We start from the raw sequence: 17,267 nt of genomic DNA, 5'->3' as shown, positions 1-17,267 counted from the left end.
GGTTTGGGGGTGACTCTTCAGACCTTCAGTTTCTGACTCTGCTCTTGATGTCCCTGAGTTTGTAAGGAGTCAGGTAGCAAAGTTTTTTCTGAAGTAGAGCGTGCTGCAAATCCCCTAGGAGAGGCAGCTCGGTGTGCAGCTGTGCGTTTTGGGGCTACAGGAGTTTCCTTGCATGTGGACTGTTGCACAGGTCTCTGTACCACGTGGGTATGGAGATGAAGAGCCATTAAAGAGTTAAGAGGCTGAATCTGCCTTGTCTGGTGCACACCCGATGTGCTTGAGTTGGGTGTCAGGCTTCAATGGAGGAGCTAAAAAACAGAGAGAGGCTGTGGGCGATGTTGGTTGCTTCTTGCAGCAGGGAGGGTGGCTTGGTTTGGGTGAGATGTGATCTTCCATTAGCTCCTTTCTGTGGAAATGTAGAGGTAGGGCAGCTGTCTGCTTGGACTAGGAGAGCTAGAGGGAGCTTATTTTTTTTCTGTGAGGCTTTGAGTGTTTCAGAGGTGGTGAATATCCTGGGGAAAATGAGTGCTGGGGAAGTTTGCCTGTGAGTTGCTTTCTTGTGGCCTCCCAGTAAAGTTGATGTAAACTGGGGCTAAGGTTCCCTTTTCCTTCCCCATCCTCTCCTGAGACCACTGGAAATGCATTAACCTGATGCTAATTGTTACTCTGATAGCAGCAATTAGGGTCTGTAATCTGAGATCAAGTCTCTGCTCTGTGGAGTGTTGTAACTGCTGCCTGGGGGAGCTCTCTGCTAAATACCCCTGAGCTGGGATGCTTCAAGGAAGCCCTGGGGTGCTCCTAAATGCTACCAGCTTGTAGAGGGAGGTATGTTCCCACTGAGCTTGGCTAACTGTGCCCAAAACACCATGATTTATTTCAGAATTACACACCTGATCTGCTGGTGAAGGTGTTGCTTCCTTGCTTCCCTGCCCCACGGCAGCATCCCGCTGCCCATCCTCTCCCGGGCAAGGTTGCCAAGAGGGGACTACTGTCCTGCCCAGCTTTTAGTTGGGGCACCTGCTTCCCAGATGCTTTCTCATGTGAGCCCTGCTGGGTACGGCAAGGCCATGCTCATTTAGAACTGCTATTTATTAAAAGTGTTGGGTGATGACCCTGTCTCTGTCCCTTCAGCTCCTGGTGGCATCTGTGACGCAGCTGGTATTAAGAGGTCACTCGTTTCCCCCTGCTTAATGATCTGCTGCAGAAAGCAAGCTTTCACTGCTTGCTCCAGTGTCAATGGGACATGAATATTAATGAAACCTCGGTGGTCCTGTGGCGCTGTCACGGCTGTGGAGGGCTCATTTGGAGCTGCCGGGCAGTGCGGGGAACTCCGTTATGGAGCGATAATAAAGTGTTCATGAACTTTGCTCCGAGGTGCTGCTCAGCACTTTGAACTTGCAGGCTCCTGGCACAGCGCTGTGAGACTGGCTTGGCGTTTTCTAAAGCAGACTCTTGAACAGCAGCGCAAGCACTAGCAGGGGAGGGACTCACGGGGACATTTTGTGCGCCACAAGTATGGGAGACTTTGGTTACAACTTTGGGTGGCAAATGATCTGATTAATGGAACCTAACGTTTTCTAAGGCCCTGAGCTGGGGTGGGGTAAGGGCAGGTGCAATGCAACATCTGTTAAAATGGCCTTTTTGGGCTGCTGGTGCCAGGTGGGAATCACCGTAAGGAATGGGATGGTGCCTGCTATATATGTGCAAGGGAAAAGCATGATTTTGACTCTGTGGGAAGCAGGCTTTTGCTGCATTAATCCAGGCAAGTTGCTTCCAGCTTCCGCTACCCTGTGTGGAAAAGTTAGGGTAGCAACTGAGGTCTTGTAAATAAAGCGATTATCTTTGGAAAAATGAGGCTTTTTACATACTAAGCTGGAATATATTACGCAGGTGCTGTGCCTTTTAACAGGGCGCGTTTAGTATCTGTACTTGAATGGCAGCAAAATTGCTCCTCAAAAGATGAGCTTGGAGAGAGAACCCCAGGCTTAGGTCTGTTGCTCTGAATGCTTATGGGTCTCCTGAAACGTAAACCCAGGGTCAAGCTGCGTGGGGCAGATGGTTGGCGTCTCCTATTTTTGTATCTATGGAGGAGAATCTGCGTCCCTCATGGAGTAAAGCAGAGGCGACTCACCCTGCTTTTGCTTAGAGCAGTATCTTCTTCCCCTCCCACCTGGGGTGTTTCCTGGCTATAGGGATTCCAGGGGAGCCTTTCTGCTGGATCAGGGCCTTAGGATCTTGCCAGTGTCTGGTTGCAGTAATGGACATCCTCCCTCAAAACCTTCATGTACTGGTGCCTGTAGGAATTGCCCTTGCTGACCAGGTTTTCGCACCATGCTGTATTGCTGTGCAGCCTCTTGCTGCACAAAAGGACTGTTCCATACTCCACCGATCAAAAGGAGCATTGCCTTTCCTGCACATCCTGCCAGATGTGGCACAGCTGAGCTCATTCTGGCTTAAAAAAAACGTGGATGTCATCTCCAAGCTTATGGCCATTGTAGGCTGTTGTGTCTTAGCAGTGTAGAAAGCCTTCAGGGCCCAAAGTCTGCCTGCATTCTGCAGAGTTGCTCACCTCCTTCATTTAACACCCAAAGATGAAATGTAAAGGTGGGAGCTGATGACTATATGTTGTTATCACAGTGTCTGACAACCCTTGTGAAACTGGCTTCCTTTTACAGTAAGCGAGGTATGGACAGATCAGGAAGCTGATCCTTCCCTGCTGCTCCCCAAAAAGTCACAGAAGAGCTTGGCTGGTGCAGGAGCATTATGTTCCTGGGGGGATGGCAATCGGTTCTGTGACCTGGTTAGCGTGACCTGGGAGGGTTGTGGCAGAAGTAAGAGGAAAAGGGACACTTGCCGTGGTACGAAGACTAACGGGCTGCCATTAGGAAGGATGCAGGATGGTTTCATACCTCCTCATCTTTGCTCAGAAACACTGGAGATCCTCAGCCCCCTAATGATGGCAGGAAAGACTGACCTACAAAATCCTCTCTGAGCCTGTGTCCGTGCACCAGTGTTTCTAGAGTATAATCCATGTGAGTTAGAAGCAGGAGGGGCTGCTGTACCTGTGAGCCCTGAGGGACCTATGCAACTGCTCTTGGAGATTTAAAGTTCTGAATATTATCTTGAGGATGTGGATTATATTCATGGAAGGGGGAAAAAAAGTGAAAAAAAATGTTAGAAACCGTTGGTAGTGTACGGTAAAAGCATCACCTTTCTTGACATGTTTGTCTTGAGCAGAGATTGTATCTAGTGGTGGGATGAAGAGAAGTTGCATACTGTCTGGTGTTAATTACAAAGGGAAAACAACATGAAAATCAAGTGAAATTGAATCCCACTGCATTTGATATTCCCGGAGTTGAAGGTCTTGGTGCATCTCATTAGTTTAAAAACCCTGATGGAGAGAGCTCAGCTTCGAACAGGAAATTGATATGACATTGAGACCTGGGAGAGGATTAGCTGCCTGCCTGTGAACTTGTCCAAAGGAGTTGAACATGTAAATGTTCCATAGAGCAGCTCCCTGTGAGAAGGCATGCCCGTTAATTAAGGCCCCCGGGACCGCACAGTTGCAGTGAGGGAAGGATAAGGTCTGCCTGTGTGGAAAGTCCTGCTGCTATTTTCTCTCCATGGTGGAAATACTGCATGGGCTGTATATACAGGCCCAAAGCTTTGGGTGCGTGGGCTCTGCTTGGATGCTGGTAAGAGATGCTTTGATGTACTTCTCATGGGCTTTGCAGGTGCTGGGTTAGGGCTGAACTAAATGGGGTAAGGCGTTCTGAGATTAATGTGTTGGCCCATCTGGTGGAGGTGTCTATGGAGGGTATGTGGCTGGGAGGCAAATTTAGGTTTTGCCCATTGGTGACTCGGGGACTGGCTTTTGTGGCAAAGAGGTTTGGTTTTGGTTTGGGACTCTGCAGAGGTGCTGAGGGCCTGGAGCTCTGTGGATCTCGCGTTTGGATGCCAAAACACATCAGGTTGCTGTGACCTGGTGTCTTTGCTCTAACGGTGTGAAAATTGCAACACCAAGGCTATGTCCTCACTGTATACAGAAAGCTGCAACTGCTTTTTTTTTCTTTTCAGTGCTGTAGCTGATAGGCGATATTTGCCAGGGAATGAAGGCCATCAGATACGCTGTGCCTGTCAATTTGTACCTGTGAGCCTATCTGCTTTGGGCCCTGCTGGGTTTACCCTTCTGATGAAGTGTTTTGTAACAGCTGTACATGGAGAAAGGATATTTCCCATTTTCTCTTGCAAACACCGGCCGTGCTGCGTGCGGTCTTAAGGCGAGGTGCTAATGATGAAGAATCCACAACTCAGTGACATGCTGGGGTTTTCGGCAGTACTTTGCTCCTTTTGAAAACAAAACATGTTTGTGGGCCGACTGTGATCTCTGTGGCAGGTGGAGTTTGCAGACCATACCAACATTGTTGTGCTTCCCGTGTATCCAGAGGGCAGTTTCTAGCTGGAACGTTGCAGTCCCCGGGTAGGATTGCTGGAAGGAGGGCTGGCATGGCCCTTTGCTTCCAGCGGGGTGATGGAGGCTGTGAAAGCCTGCAGGGATCTGGCCATCAGTGTGATGCCTCTGCTTTGGACAGAAACCCCTGCCCAAGTAGCCAGGAGGCGACAATCTGGGCGTCCCTCCAGCATGGGTCTGCTCAGGGGAAAATCTTGTTTCTTGTTGAAGCAGTAGCCTGTGGCAGGCTGTGCGGTTGTGTAGGGGCTGGGATCCTCCTCACCCATCTTCTGCCTCTGCAGCACTCGTGCCTGCCCTGCTTGAACTAAACAGACCTTCGGGTTCTCCATCGGAAGAACAGCTCTAGCGAGGAGCCCCAGAGGAGAACCCTCGTCCCAGCACGGTGCGTTGCTCACACTGATGTCGCTGCTGGAGAAGATGCTGGCCGGAGCAGGGAGCTGTGCTTTATGTAACTTGATGGTGTTGCGGCTTCCATCTGAGGATAGCCTAGATTGGGATTCACCAGCTTGGCAAAGATGGGAGCGAGGAGGACTTGAGAGAGACCTAGAAAATCACCCGAGGAGGTGATGAGGAGGGAATTGTTTGTTGTTTCCTGCAGGGCAAGAAGCCAAGGCTCTTAACTAAAAATAGCAGGCTGCAGGTTTAAACCGAACAGCATTACATTACATGCTACGTGTGTTTGTGTGGGGAACTAAATCAACCCTGGAAACTTGTTGTCCTGGGATGTTGTGGAGGCTGAAAAGTATCATGAACCTTTAAAAAGGAATTTGGCAATTTCATGGCAGATAGCTCTTGATGATGGGCCTAAACACAGCCCTGGAGCAATTTACAGCTTGGGAGTTTGTGAGTACTGGGCTGCTAGGAGCCAGAGAAATGTCCTGGGAAACATGGCACCTCCATGTTCCACCTTCTGCTCAGCTCTTTCCCTTAGCATCAAGCTTGGCTTGCGTTGGAGACAGGAGGCTGGATTAGAAGGACCTATGGTCTCTTGGCTGACGGCTGTCATCCTTGGACAGAGGTGGGTAAATGACCCTACCACCCACCTCCTTTTTGGGAGGCTGTGACCAAAAGAGCTGTTTCACCCCTAACGCTGGCGACGCATGTTTCCCCATACAGGCAGATGCTTGAGTGACGACTCCAATGCGCATGCCTGCCTGTGCAGAAGTTGAGGCTGTGTTTAGGGGGTTGCTCGGTGACAGTTCTGTGCAGGTTTAGGGAATTAAATATTAAGTAGAATTAATAAAAATGTATCAAAATATATAAACATATGTATCATATCTCTTTGATAATGAAAGAGCAGTTAATAAGTATTTGCAATCAACGTTCCTACCTGGAAGCTTTCTCTGAAAGCATTTCTGAGCCTGCTCATTTATTTCCATCATTTTAAGAACCTGTTTTCTCAAGGCAATTGAAATGAATTGCTTAGAGCTGTCTCCCCTCCTCCCCACCTACAACACGCTCCATTTTACTGAGCCTTTGTTCAGTCTCTGGCTCCTGGCTGAGCTGCTGGGCCAGATCCTGGACCTAGAGCTGGCTGGGTTCCTGCTTTGCTGGAGGTGTCGGCAGGGCACATGGGCAGCCTTGGGTGATGGTAACTGGCTCATAATCACTCACGAGGAGATCCCTACCCAAAAGCCAGCACAGATGGGGAGCCAGGAGCTGCCTGGGTGTATGTGTGTCACTTGGAAGCACTTGTACCGGAGCTTTCGGTTTGGCAGCTTTGGGAGCAGAGTGCTTTTGCTATCTTGCAGAAGCAACACTTCCCACTGGGTCCTGAGGACTTGTAGGACACTGTTTTTCTTAGTCACCCAACTGCTGTGCCTGGTTTTTTCAGTGCCTTGATGAGCTGTTGTATACATCCTGGTTCTTCTCTGTATACATCCTGGTTCTTCTCTGGGGCAGAGAGATGCAAGTCCCAAACTGCTGCTTCCAGAACATGTGGGCATCATGTAGGTATGGATGATTTCCTTCTTTGGACTGTTGGAGCAATATTTCTTCCTCTTCATAGCAGCATGTGTGTGGGTGGCTGGTTCCCAGAGCAATGATGTACCTTCTTGAAGACTGTATGATTAGTTGGGGGTGGTGCAGGAATAGGCTAGATCTCCCTGATAGCAGTCCAGCGAAGGCACAGTGTTGTCTTGGTCCTAGCACAAGTGAGTGTTGGGCCTGTGCCTCTTCCTGGAAGAGCTCTGGGGCTGCATTGTGTAGCTTTGTTTAAAATGTTGCTGTCTCACCCTCCAGCCTGGGGATATCCCAGGACAGGGCTTGAAAGGTTGTCCCAAAAGTGGGGGTGATGCCCACCTGTTAACAGCAGTTGCTTACTCTTGGCTAAGGAAAGATGGCAGATGATGAGCAAAAGCTTCAGCTTCCAGGGCTCTTCCCCACGTACTTTTTGCAAGGATTTCGGTGCTCAGACTGTGCTGGCTGCTTTGCCTTTCCCCGAGGCCTGGGGAGCTGGGAGCCACATGGCTTGTGGTGTTCCCCTGTTCCCTGGGGTTATTCCCTGTTTCCCTCTCTCAGGATGTGCTTGGGCTCTGCTTTGTGGGATAACTAATAGGGCTGTCAGTCCCCTTGTCCCAACAACCTGAGAAGATAAATGTTCCAACATGTGCAGCCACCTTCGCAGGTCCTGAGGCCCCAGCAGGAACCAGCATGGTGACAGATGGGCTGACAAGCAGGGCTGACACAACTGGGTCGGTGCAAATGTCAAGGGGGTGGAAGCCGTGTCTCTATCTCCCCTCTGCTTGGCACCCCAGTGCCTCTGGGCCAGACCGTGGCCACTTATCACCACCTCCTCCTGTAGCTGCTGTAAGCTGACAGCACGAGAGCCTCATCTAGAAAGACTAGTCATGGTCCTAACGCTGCTCAGTGGAGCTGCCATCTGTCCTCTCCTCGGGCGCCGCTGCCAGGGCAGCCTGGGAACATAACCCAGCATTGATGCTCTGTCAGATAAGCATCTGGTTAGACTGTGCTCTATGCCTCTGCCTTCCCAGCACACCAGCCTTCCCTCCAAAAAGGTGAGCTTCATGTACCTGCACATATAGATGTGTGTACATATATATTTTTAAAGAGCTCTAAGCCTGTGCTTTGCGGCTTGACACATCTTCCCTTGCCCTCCTGCAGCCTCAGCACTGTGTGCCTCTCCTGTCTCGCCTGGAGCCAGCTCGTGTGCTGTGGGAAGGATTAGCTGTTTGGGCAGGGCTGCGCAAATAATTGCATGAGTTTCTCCTTTTGTGGATGGGTGAGGAAAATCTGGCAAGGCGGCTGCAAATGAGTCTTGTGAGCATCCTGGAGCGGTGAGCTGAGAGCCCTGAGCCAGTCTCACTGTGCAAAATCCATTAGCCACGAGCAGAGCTGCTTCTGGGTGCAGCATTCGGTACCTGTTATGTGCTGAATTAGTCCCTAATTTCTGTCCCTTACAGTTAAAATGACTCAGACGTTTCTTTTTGAGATGGGGTATTGCTTCTAAGTGCCCTACAGCCATAGCTCTACTGACTATTAAACCGTTCTCAGAAATGCAGCGATCCTCTTGTCTCTCCGGGTCAGCGTAGGCTGGTGCTGTCACCTGCACGTTGCTGTGAGGCTAGAAGTAGTGCTTTGCTTTGCTGCAGGAAAGCAAATGCTGAGACACGTCTGAGGACTCAATGGCTGCAGGTTTAATAAGATCAATACCACCTCTGCAAAAGATTACATGGTATACTAGGCAGCAAATAGACCACTTCTGCTGGATTTGGAAACCGTTTATAGAGTCTATTAGGGATGGTGAGGTAAAAGGGACGTATCCGGAGTGAATTGCACAGACACAATAGTCGAGACTCCCACATTAAGGGTTTTGCAGTCTATTAAATAATGGAATTAAAAGCAAAATAAATGAGAAGGTTTTGTCCAAGAAGCTTTACCTGCAGCCATATCAGCAGACAAGGCAGGGCTGGGCTCTGGCACCCTTCTGGCTTCTCTTGCTGCCTGTAGAAGGGCTGAACCTCCTAAAGCCAACACGGTGGCTTGACTCTGCCTGAAAGCTGAAGCTTTACCCTTGCAGAACAACAGAGGAGAAAAGAGCTGCCCAGAAAAGTGTTTAAGTGTTTGCTGCCATATCCCTTGGCCAGTGCTGCTTCGCTGAAGCCTTGAAAGGTGTTGGGAGAAGGTGTGTACCAGTTGCTTGTCATGGCAGAGAAAAAACAGTCAAGGGATGAGTCCTGGGGAAGCTTGGAGATCCTCGTTGCTCCCACCCAGTGGGTTTTGGGTCTTTCACCCCATGGTTGGGAGGTCAAAGGTTGTCTGGTGCTGTTGAGCATCTCCTTTCCCCCTGCTCCATCCCTTGTGCTATGCCGTGAGCTCTGCAGCCAGCGTTAATGCTGCTGCCATGTGTGGTCCGTGGTGGGCAGGCTTGAGCTGGGGAACAGCCTCTCTGGGCCCAGGCTGCTCTGTTGGCCTTATTTGAGCTGCCCTTGTGCTGCCATCACCTCATGCAATGTGCCCTCGGAATAATTAACTCTAATAACACATGAGCAATAGCCTGCCTGGTCACCCTGCCCACTCCCGGGGAGTCAGGCAGGGCACTCAGCTCCTATCATTTCTCCGGTGCTCTGTCCGGTCTCATTTGAAATGCTTTGCAGGATGAATTACGGTGCTCTAAGGGAATCTGCAAAATAGGATCACAGGCCAATTGAATCCATCTGCAAAGTACGGGAGGATGATATATCACCCTACAGATGGATTCCACCCCCCCGCCCCACTTTTTTTATTTTAAAAGTCTCTTGGACCTAGTACGAACAACAGATACTTAGGGAACAAGCTCTGTGGTGTAACGAGGAGCTGGGGCAGGCCCTGCTGACTAAGGCAGGGGATGCAGAAGGGAAGTCAATGCTGAGGACATTCATGGGAGGAACTGGGCAGCAATGGGTAGGGAAGCAAGACTGGGATTTATAACATAGTGCTGCTCAGCCTGGTCCCTCCGAAAGCAGAGTAATGTTATGTGAGTCTCTGGGAATGTTCTACTAGCATAAAAGTGTGCTGGGAGAAGCAGGAGCTGAAAACGTTTGCCAACTGTAAGAGGCCTTAGGGACAAATGACAACCAACCTGCCCAAGTTGGTGGAAGCAGCCTCAGGTGGAGCCATACAGATGCGGAGGTCTGGCGTACCCCAGTCCATCCCAAACAGCTCTGTGTGCTGACCTGGAGCTGGCTCAGTGCAGCTCTCTGGGTCCAAATTAGCAATTCCTGGCTGGCTGGCCTGGCTGTGCTCCCCGGGGAGCGCGGCTGAGGTCACTTATCTCAGCTCCTGGCCCTGGTGTGGTTGGACTGCTGAGGAAGGAGTTTAACCCCCTTGCACTTTGGGTGGAGTGGGGTTGCCCTGGTGTTAGCTACCCAGTCTCCCTTCTCCTCCAGCCGGGATGCTCCAGCCGTTGCCCGAGGGGGAAGGGAAATGAGTTAAACCCATCTTCAGACACGTTTGTATTGATTCTGTCACTTTCTTGCTGCTTGCTGACAGGTGATGGATGGCTCATAATGCGACCGGCACAGTACATTACGTTTCCCATCCAGGGACTCCTAAATCATTTCAAATTTTCAAATTCCCTAATCAATATTTTATCAGTAGCAGAAGAAAGCGGAACGGACCCATTTCTCAAGAGGTAGAAAAGCGAGCGTTTGCGGATGTGTGCTTACACATATATAGGCATGTGAATTTGTACATTTATAATTGCAACTAAAACACTGTTAGTACAACAGTTATAATGCCTGCAACCATAAAAATAAATACAGAATGAGGACCAGGAGTGTTGCTTACATTTAAGTGACTTGAGGATGAAGCACCTTAGAGATTTGTGTTTCTGATTTGAACATGGATTACTCCTTAGCAGGGTTTGAACTGCCAGTTGTTCCGTCCTTAGGCAGGGTGCAAGGGGGTCAAGGCAGATGGAAACATGCCTAGTTTTTTGGGGAGGAAATTGGATTTGCAGCCTCCTATAATGCAGCAAGGCTCACTTGCTGCTGAAGCAGTAATGGGGAAACATCTCTAGCGAGCCTGTCTGGAGTAGGGTTACGTGGCCCAGGTGGTTCTTTGCGTGAAGTTGTAACTGGTCAGAGCATGGTGCTGCTTTCTTGGGACTGGAGTGCTGTGGGCAGTGAGGGAACCTGTTGCTGCCATGGTGTGCTGGCTCCTGGCAGATGCTGGGACACTGGGAAGATTCGGTGGGAATGTGCGTGCTCAAGCTGGTCCTGAGCAAACAGCATTTGCCTTTCTACTCCTCTGTTGGCACTTCCTGTTGCAGTAGGATGTGGTCCAGGACCTGGTGTGGTCGGGCTGGATGAGGCTAGAGAAAGAAGTAGCGGTGCTTTTCGGAGGCGGTGCAGGAGGGCTCTGTGTTGTATGAAGCAGCTAGTTCCAGACTGAGACCCAGATTCAGTGACTTTGCATGTCCTCCGCACTGGGCTACCTTCACCAGCAGTTCCCAGTTCCTGCCTGACATCCGGCTTTCTGCCAGGCTATGGGAGGGAAGAGCTCAGGGGAGAAAGGGGCTAGTTCCCCCGACGTAGGAGGGGAGGCTGTGAGAAGTGGAGGTGACACGGGCCTTCATTCCTTCCCCTGAAGATGATCCCGGTGAGACAGCCAGGCAAGGGGAGCAGGAGCATGGCTGCTTTCCCCAAATCCTCCCCATGCCGGTGACTTAAGATATTTTTTTTCCCCTGCCCTGAAGCATAACCCTTCTCGTTGCTGTCCCTTCTCCTCAGTGTTTGTCCTGGTGATCTGGTACTGTCTTCGCTTCCGAGTGTTGTTTCACAGCTCGGTTGTAGCTTGCTGCTGGAGTGTGCAACACGGTGTAGCTTGCAAGAGAGAGCAGGGTTGTTGGTCTTGGGAGCGTGCAGCCGGAGGTCAAAGGTGACATTTGCAAAATCCATGCTGACTTTCTGGCCCCATCCCAGGCTGCATGGGGACCCTTACCCCTTTCGGCTAGCATGGTGGTGTAGGCTGCATAATAGGAGAGTCAGACTTTGGTAGAGGTAATTCTAGCGAAAACCTGTTGTTTATAGAAGAAACTTCTGTCCCAACCTCTGCACAGCTTCTCTTAGGGGGAAGAGCAATAGCTGCCTTGCCATCATTGGCGAGGTATTATGCTACTACATTTCTGTATCAATATTCTTCTGTATAGTCCAAGTTTCTACGTGCTTGGTCTCAGACTGGATCCCAGCTGTGTGCTGCTGGGTGCCCATACGTAGGTGAGGTACGCCACTATACCCTTTTCTCTCCCTGCCGTTGCATGCTCTGGTTTGGCAGGGATGGGGAAGGCCCTTGAGTTGTGCTGCCCAGACTGCTCCCTTCCTCAGAGGCACTATGCGTAGCGGGAACCTGCCCTTGGGTCCCTGGTAGGTCATTGCAAAGGGATGCATGGAAATAACTGATTTCCCTCTTCTGATAGCCTGATCTGCTAGAGCAGGAATCCTTTTGAAGGGCTCCTGCCTACCTCATGCTCATCTGTATACCGGAGACAGGTTGTAAAAGACTGCTTTTCCTTTTTCCTTGGATAAAGAAGACAGACTTAACTGAACCAGGGATCAGTTACTGTTTGCTGCATCATTTAATGGAATTGTGGCCATTTGGAGTTGGGTCTGAAAGGCCTGTGGTGAAGTGGAGCTACTTCAGCCACCCTGTGCTACACAGTGTGTCTCTGCAATTCCTGGAGCAGAGCAGGAGAAAGGAAAGAAGCTACTGAGATGCTTCCTAAGGAGACAAGGTATTTGTCACGTAGCTGTCACCAACTGCAAACTTGGTCACCTAGCCTACCTGCTGCCTTCTCTTTTTAATGTGCAATAGCATGAATTGCCTTTCCCTGCTTTGGTGTTAACCTCCGCTTATTCTCATGCTTTTTGAGGATACGTCATGTGTTTCACAGTGAGGAGGACAAGAGTCAGACCCAGACCTTGGTGCTTCACAGTTGCCACCTTTGCCACACACGTACGAGTCCCTGTCAATAGCCGATCTAGACAACTGCTGCACTCAGCTGATAACTCAGTCCTTCAGAAGAAGAGGTGAAGCCCATTGTTTGGGCACAGATGACTTAAATACTGTCTCCCCAGATGAGAGATGTTCTGAAAAACTGTGTACCTGAGAGAAAAAATGGGCCCACAGCATCTGAAAAAGTTTGCTATGGAATTTTGTGTTGCAGTTCTCATCTTTATGGTTGCTGTGCCCAGGGAAGCTGGGAAACTCTCTGCAAGCAGTACTGTGAGGTATAGCTCAAACAGGAGGCGATGGGATGAACTGGCTCCCCAAAGAGCAGTGCTTAACCCCCATTTGTCCTTAGGATAAGGAACATGTTCAACCCTGAAGCTCCAGGATGCAGCTCCACCCTATATCTCGCATGCTTTAAAACATACTTGAGGGTCCTACAGGGATCTTGGGTTAGGAGGTGGGATTTACATCCCTTGGGATAAAACCCTGTGGCAAATAAGAGATCTCAGCTTGGCTCACCATCTCCCTCGGCTGGCAGGGCCAGGGTGTCTTGCCCCTTGTGCAGTGGGACAGAGCTGCTTGTGGTGGTACAGCTGCTGTAAGGTTTTTTTCTGAATTAGCCCTGTTCTTTGAGCTTGAGCAAGGAGGACATGGGCTGAAGATACCTAGATAGTTCACGACAGCTAGCAGTTGCCAGCCTGACCAGAATATCTTGCAAGGAAGTGAATGTTGGGTAGCTTAGAAAGGCAACACAGTGGCTCTGCATGGCTTTCAAATGAGCTGTAGGGGCATGAAGGGGAAATGCCCAGCTGTTTTTAATAGCTGCCTTAAGGGAAGTCCCTTTGTTCATTTAGTCTTTGTTTAAAGTGGTCTGGGGAGGTGAAAATCTCCTGCCTCATCTGGGTCTAAGCTGGGTGCTGATAAGCAAAGAGCTGTTTTTCCCTGCCAGGCACTTCTGCCAAGCCAGAAATAGCCTGTCGGAGTAAGCTCACCATAGCGGCATTTCTCATTCAAAAGTTAATAAGCTTTGAAATTGGATTTTAATCAACTAATCTTTGATCCTAGGCACTAGAGCTCAATTAGGAGGGTCCAGTAAACCAAATTTCATCTTTCTTCCATGCTGTCTTTTTTTGCCCCCATCTAGCAAAGAAAGGGCTGGGAAATGTTTTAGCATTTGAGGACCTGCATGTTTTAGGATTTGTGTTGCCCCTGCTCTTTTGATCTGGTAAATCCCATGGATGAATGGCAAAACTGATCTCTGGTGGACATCTGCTCTTCCAAGGCTGAAGCCTGTAAATGTTTTTTTAGCAGCTCCTTTTGGGGAAAGTGCTAGAGTTCTTTGTTAAAAATCAGACAATGGTAGGGCAAGGGATAGAAGATCCGCTGTGGCCCTAACCACATTTCTCCTATTGCTAGCATCAGAATAGGGTACCCTGAATCCTTCATCCCACAGAATCACAAAATAGCGGAGGTTGGAGGGACCTCTGGAGATTTAGTCCAACCTGGCTGCTCAAAGCAGACTGCCCAGGACCACATCCAGTCAGCATTTGAGTATCTCCAAGGATGGATGCCTCTCTGGGCAACTCACTAAGGTGTTAGATTGCCCTTGCAGTAAAAAAAGGTCTTGTGTTTAAAATGGAATTTCCTGCATTTCAATTTATGCCTGTTACCACTGAGAAGAGCCTGGCTCTGTTTCCTTTACTCCCTCCTATGAGATATTTATGCACATGGGTAAGATCCCCCTGAGCCTTGTCTGCTCTGGACTAAGCATTCCCAGCTCTCTCAGCCTCTCCAGGTATGTTGGATGCTCCAAGCCCTTAATCATCTTCGTGGCAACCATCTGGTCTGTCACCCCTTCCTCCCTGTTTGGTATCATCTGCAAACTTGCTGAGAGTGCATCAAGTCACTGATGAAGGTCATTAAGGGCCCTTTTCTCCTCTTTTCCTTTGGGGATTTTGCTAGGCAGCAAAGGAAACTATAGCTGGACTTCAGGGTTATGTAGTTACGCTTCTACTCAACGGATGGATTCAGTTCGGACCTCTCCACGTTGTTATTCAGCCTCCCCATAAATCTGAGCAAATGCTCCTGTCTTGGTTTACCCTCTTGATCAGATGGAGTAGAGGCTGATTTTACTTTTTAAAGCTACATTTAGATTCTGGCGCACAGGCACCCGTTTCCTACAGAAATACTGGCTTAGCAAACTCTCCGGGGACCAAACACAGTTCCTGCCTGTGCTTGTGTAACGGTCAAATCAAATGGGAGAGGTTTCTTTCGGCAGCGGAGTAACCACACAGAGGCACTGCGCTGCTTGTGTGCCATAGTCTTGTTATCTTGAGAGCAGTCCTGGGCACTGCTGTTTTGTTCAGGGTCAGGGCTAGACTCTCTAACAAGCACCTCTTTCCCTAACATCTCGGCCCCCAGGCTGCTGGGAGAGAGGTACAATGGCTCTGGAGTGGGCTTGCCAGAGGTGGTTTGGGTTTGATATGTGCTGGTGTGAGCCAGTCGTGCCGTCTCTGAGCAGAGAGTCTGCGTGTCTGTGCTCTCCAGTACTTCTGCTAGCTGTTACGGAGGATGTTGTATTTCCCTTGCCCTGGGCTAGGAACAATCTGCTAGACATTTATCATCTTTCCTCTGAGGAAGGACAAGGGAGGGAGCGTAATGGTCCTTCCAAACACGCTTTACAACGTAGAATATCTCTATCCAATATAAAACTGACCTAATGGCCAGCTTTTACTATTTCCAATACTTTTCAGGGGAGTTAAGCCCTGTGATAGTACTTGCCAGGAATATGAACTGTGGTATGTTAGCTTTAGGGGGCTGTCCAGCCTGCGCTAGGTTGACAGGTAGCTTGAAGGGAAGCTGGTCTACTGGACAGGACTTAACTGGCCCTATGGAACAGACCGTGCTTAGGGTGAGTCAGCTTCCCCTGGAGGTGATGCTTACAGCCAGCCACAGCCACATGATAAATTAAAAGTGACATTAATCTAGTAAACCCCAGGCCAACACAGTTAGCACAGTTGATTGTACTGAGTTATGAAGAGGAATGAAGTTAGCCTGGTTAGCATCCTCTAAGGGCTCTGGATTTTACAGATCTGGGGGGTACCAATTCCCAAACCTCCCCGAGCTGCAAGTGGATTTTAGAGGCCCTCAGCTGGGCTGATCCTCAGAGAGGGTCCAGAGTAGGTTTTGATGTCCTGCAGAGTGGCAGAGTCCCAGAAGCCTTTCCCAGGGCACGCTCAAAATAGAGAGGTCTTGCCTTGCGCAGCCCCAGCAGTGAAGAGAGGATGCCCTTGCACAAGGCAATCTGCAGAGCCTTTCTCAGGTTTCCTCCTCAGGTTTTTTTTCCCTTCTTACTTGCTGTTTCTTGATAGGACTCGTTTTCTGCTGCTTAAGTTAAAGAGCCCTCCGACAAACCTCAGTCGTTTCTTGTGTTACCAAAGCGGTCTCCCTCTGGTGGCATTTGGTGGTCAATTATTTTGCAAAGCTTTTTGCAGTGAAGTTGCCCAATCCCGTAACAGAGCAGCAAGAAGTGTAGTGTGACTAAACAGCATCGCACCACTCAACTTGTCCTCCAGGCTCTGTGAAATGTGTGAAGGAGCTGCCAACAGGTGTGGTGGTGGGTGCGAAGGCCAGATCCTGCTGCCCACTTTGGGGCATGTGAATGTTGCTTTAACCTCCCTAGGGCTTCCCATCACGATGCTTTAGGGCCTGGTTTCTGACAGGGCTCTGCATCTTCCAGCTTGTGTCCAGCTCTCTTGCTCACTTGACCCCATCAGTGATGGCTGAGCATGGAGTCAGGTTTGGACACTTCTCCATGTACTGTGGCAATCGTCTGCTTGGGTGAAAAGAATGGGCATAGCTCAAAATAATGAGGAGGGAGTACTTCTCCCTATCCCCTCCTCCCGATGATCTTCTCCAGATGCCCAAGTTCTTTCCCCCTTGTTACTGCCAGCCACTGGAAAGACTAAAATCACTGGAGATGCCCCTCGCTGGATATGCGTGCAGAGAAGAGGTGTTGGCTTTAGGAAAAGCTGTGGAGTTTACCGGCCCTAGCTGGCTAAACTGCCCGCTATTTATAATCCGTGTACAGCCATGACATAAACCAGAGGTGGTACATCATGTCTGATGTTAGGACAAGCTGGGTGATACAGGAGCAGGAGGTTGCAGACACAAGCAGCTGTTCTTGTCTTCTGAAGAGCAACTCAAATTAGAGCCGGCTGGTGAGCACAGCCCCATTTTGCTATAGCTTTCAAGGGTTTGAAATTTTTCAGATGACATTTGGATGGAAAGGCTTCATATCCAGTGAGTTGTTTTCTTTGGGCGGGGGGGAGGCTAAAGGAATTGTGTTGTGCAGGTAGAGGCAAGCAGCTGAGGGTTGTAGAAGTCAGAGGTCACCAGGGTCTGAGACATGAGTTCAGAATACAGGAGACCCAATTTTGAGTCCTTGTTCTGCTTGATTTGGAGCACACTTTAGTTTTTTCTTTCCGGCTGCTCACAGCTTAGGCAACCTCTGATTTGATTTGTGCTGTCGGTCCCCTAAGCTTTCTCACCTCACTTTATGGATATATCTCCCTGAAAAAGGTTGGCAGCATTGAAATAGCGCTTGTTAACTGTCTTTTTCATGGTTATGTTGTATTGTGACAGGTTTGAATATGATTATGGGAACCAGTAGGAGGATTCTGTAGAAATGCTATGTGCTGTGATTGCAAGGCTGGGCAGGGGAAGGAAGCAGGATGGATTATGCTTAGAAGTTTATAGACTGGGGACCCAGAGACAGGTGTTGTCCTCTTTTTTTTTTTTTTCCTTACTCTTTATATTTCCTTTTCATGAGGGCAGAATTTGTTGT

General features: G+C 49.5%; 1 long non-coding RNA gene across 7 annotated transcripts in view; it reads left to right on the top strand.

The window, feature by feature from the left end:
* The window catches only part of LOC129209276 (uncharacterized), a 91,237-nt gene that overhangs the window by 1,328 nt on the left and 72,642 nt on the right, over nt 1-17,267 (top strand). The window contains exons 3-4 of one of the 7 annotated variants that reach the window (XR_008578026.1): nt 4,753-4,853; nt 6,306-6,424. The exons of the other annotated variants lie outside the window; for them this stretch is intronic. This is a non-coding gene — a long non-coding RNA (uncharacterized LOC129209276). The remainder of the gene's footprint in view (nt 1-4,752; nt 4,854-6,305; nt 6,425-17,267) is intronic. 7 annotated transcript variants of the gene reach the window in all.

The sequence above is a fragment of the Grus americana genome, chromosome 8 (assembly GCF_028858705.1).
Source record: "Grus americana isolate bGruAme1 chromosome 8, bGruAme1.mat, whole genome shotgun sequence".
In the NCBI taxonomy this organism is placed as follows: Eukaryota; Metazoa; Chordata; class Aves; order Gruiformes; family Gruidae; genus Grus; species Grus americana.
The sequence above is the reverse complement of the archived record's forward strand: the minus strand, read 5'-3'. Positions and strand labels throughout refer to the sequence as shown.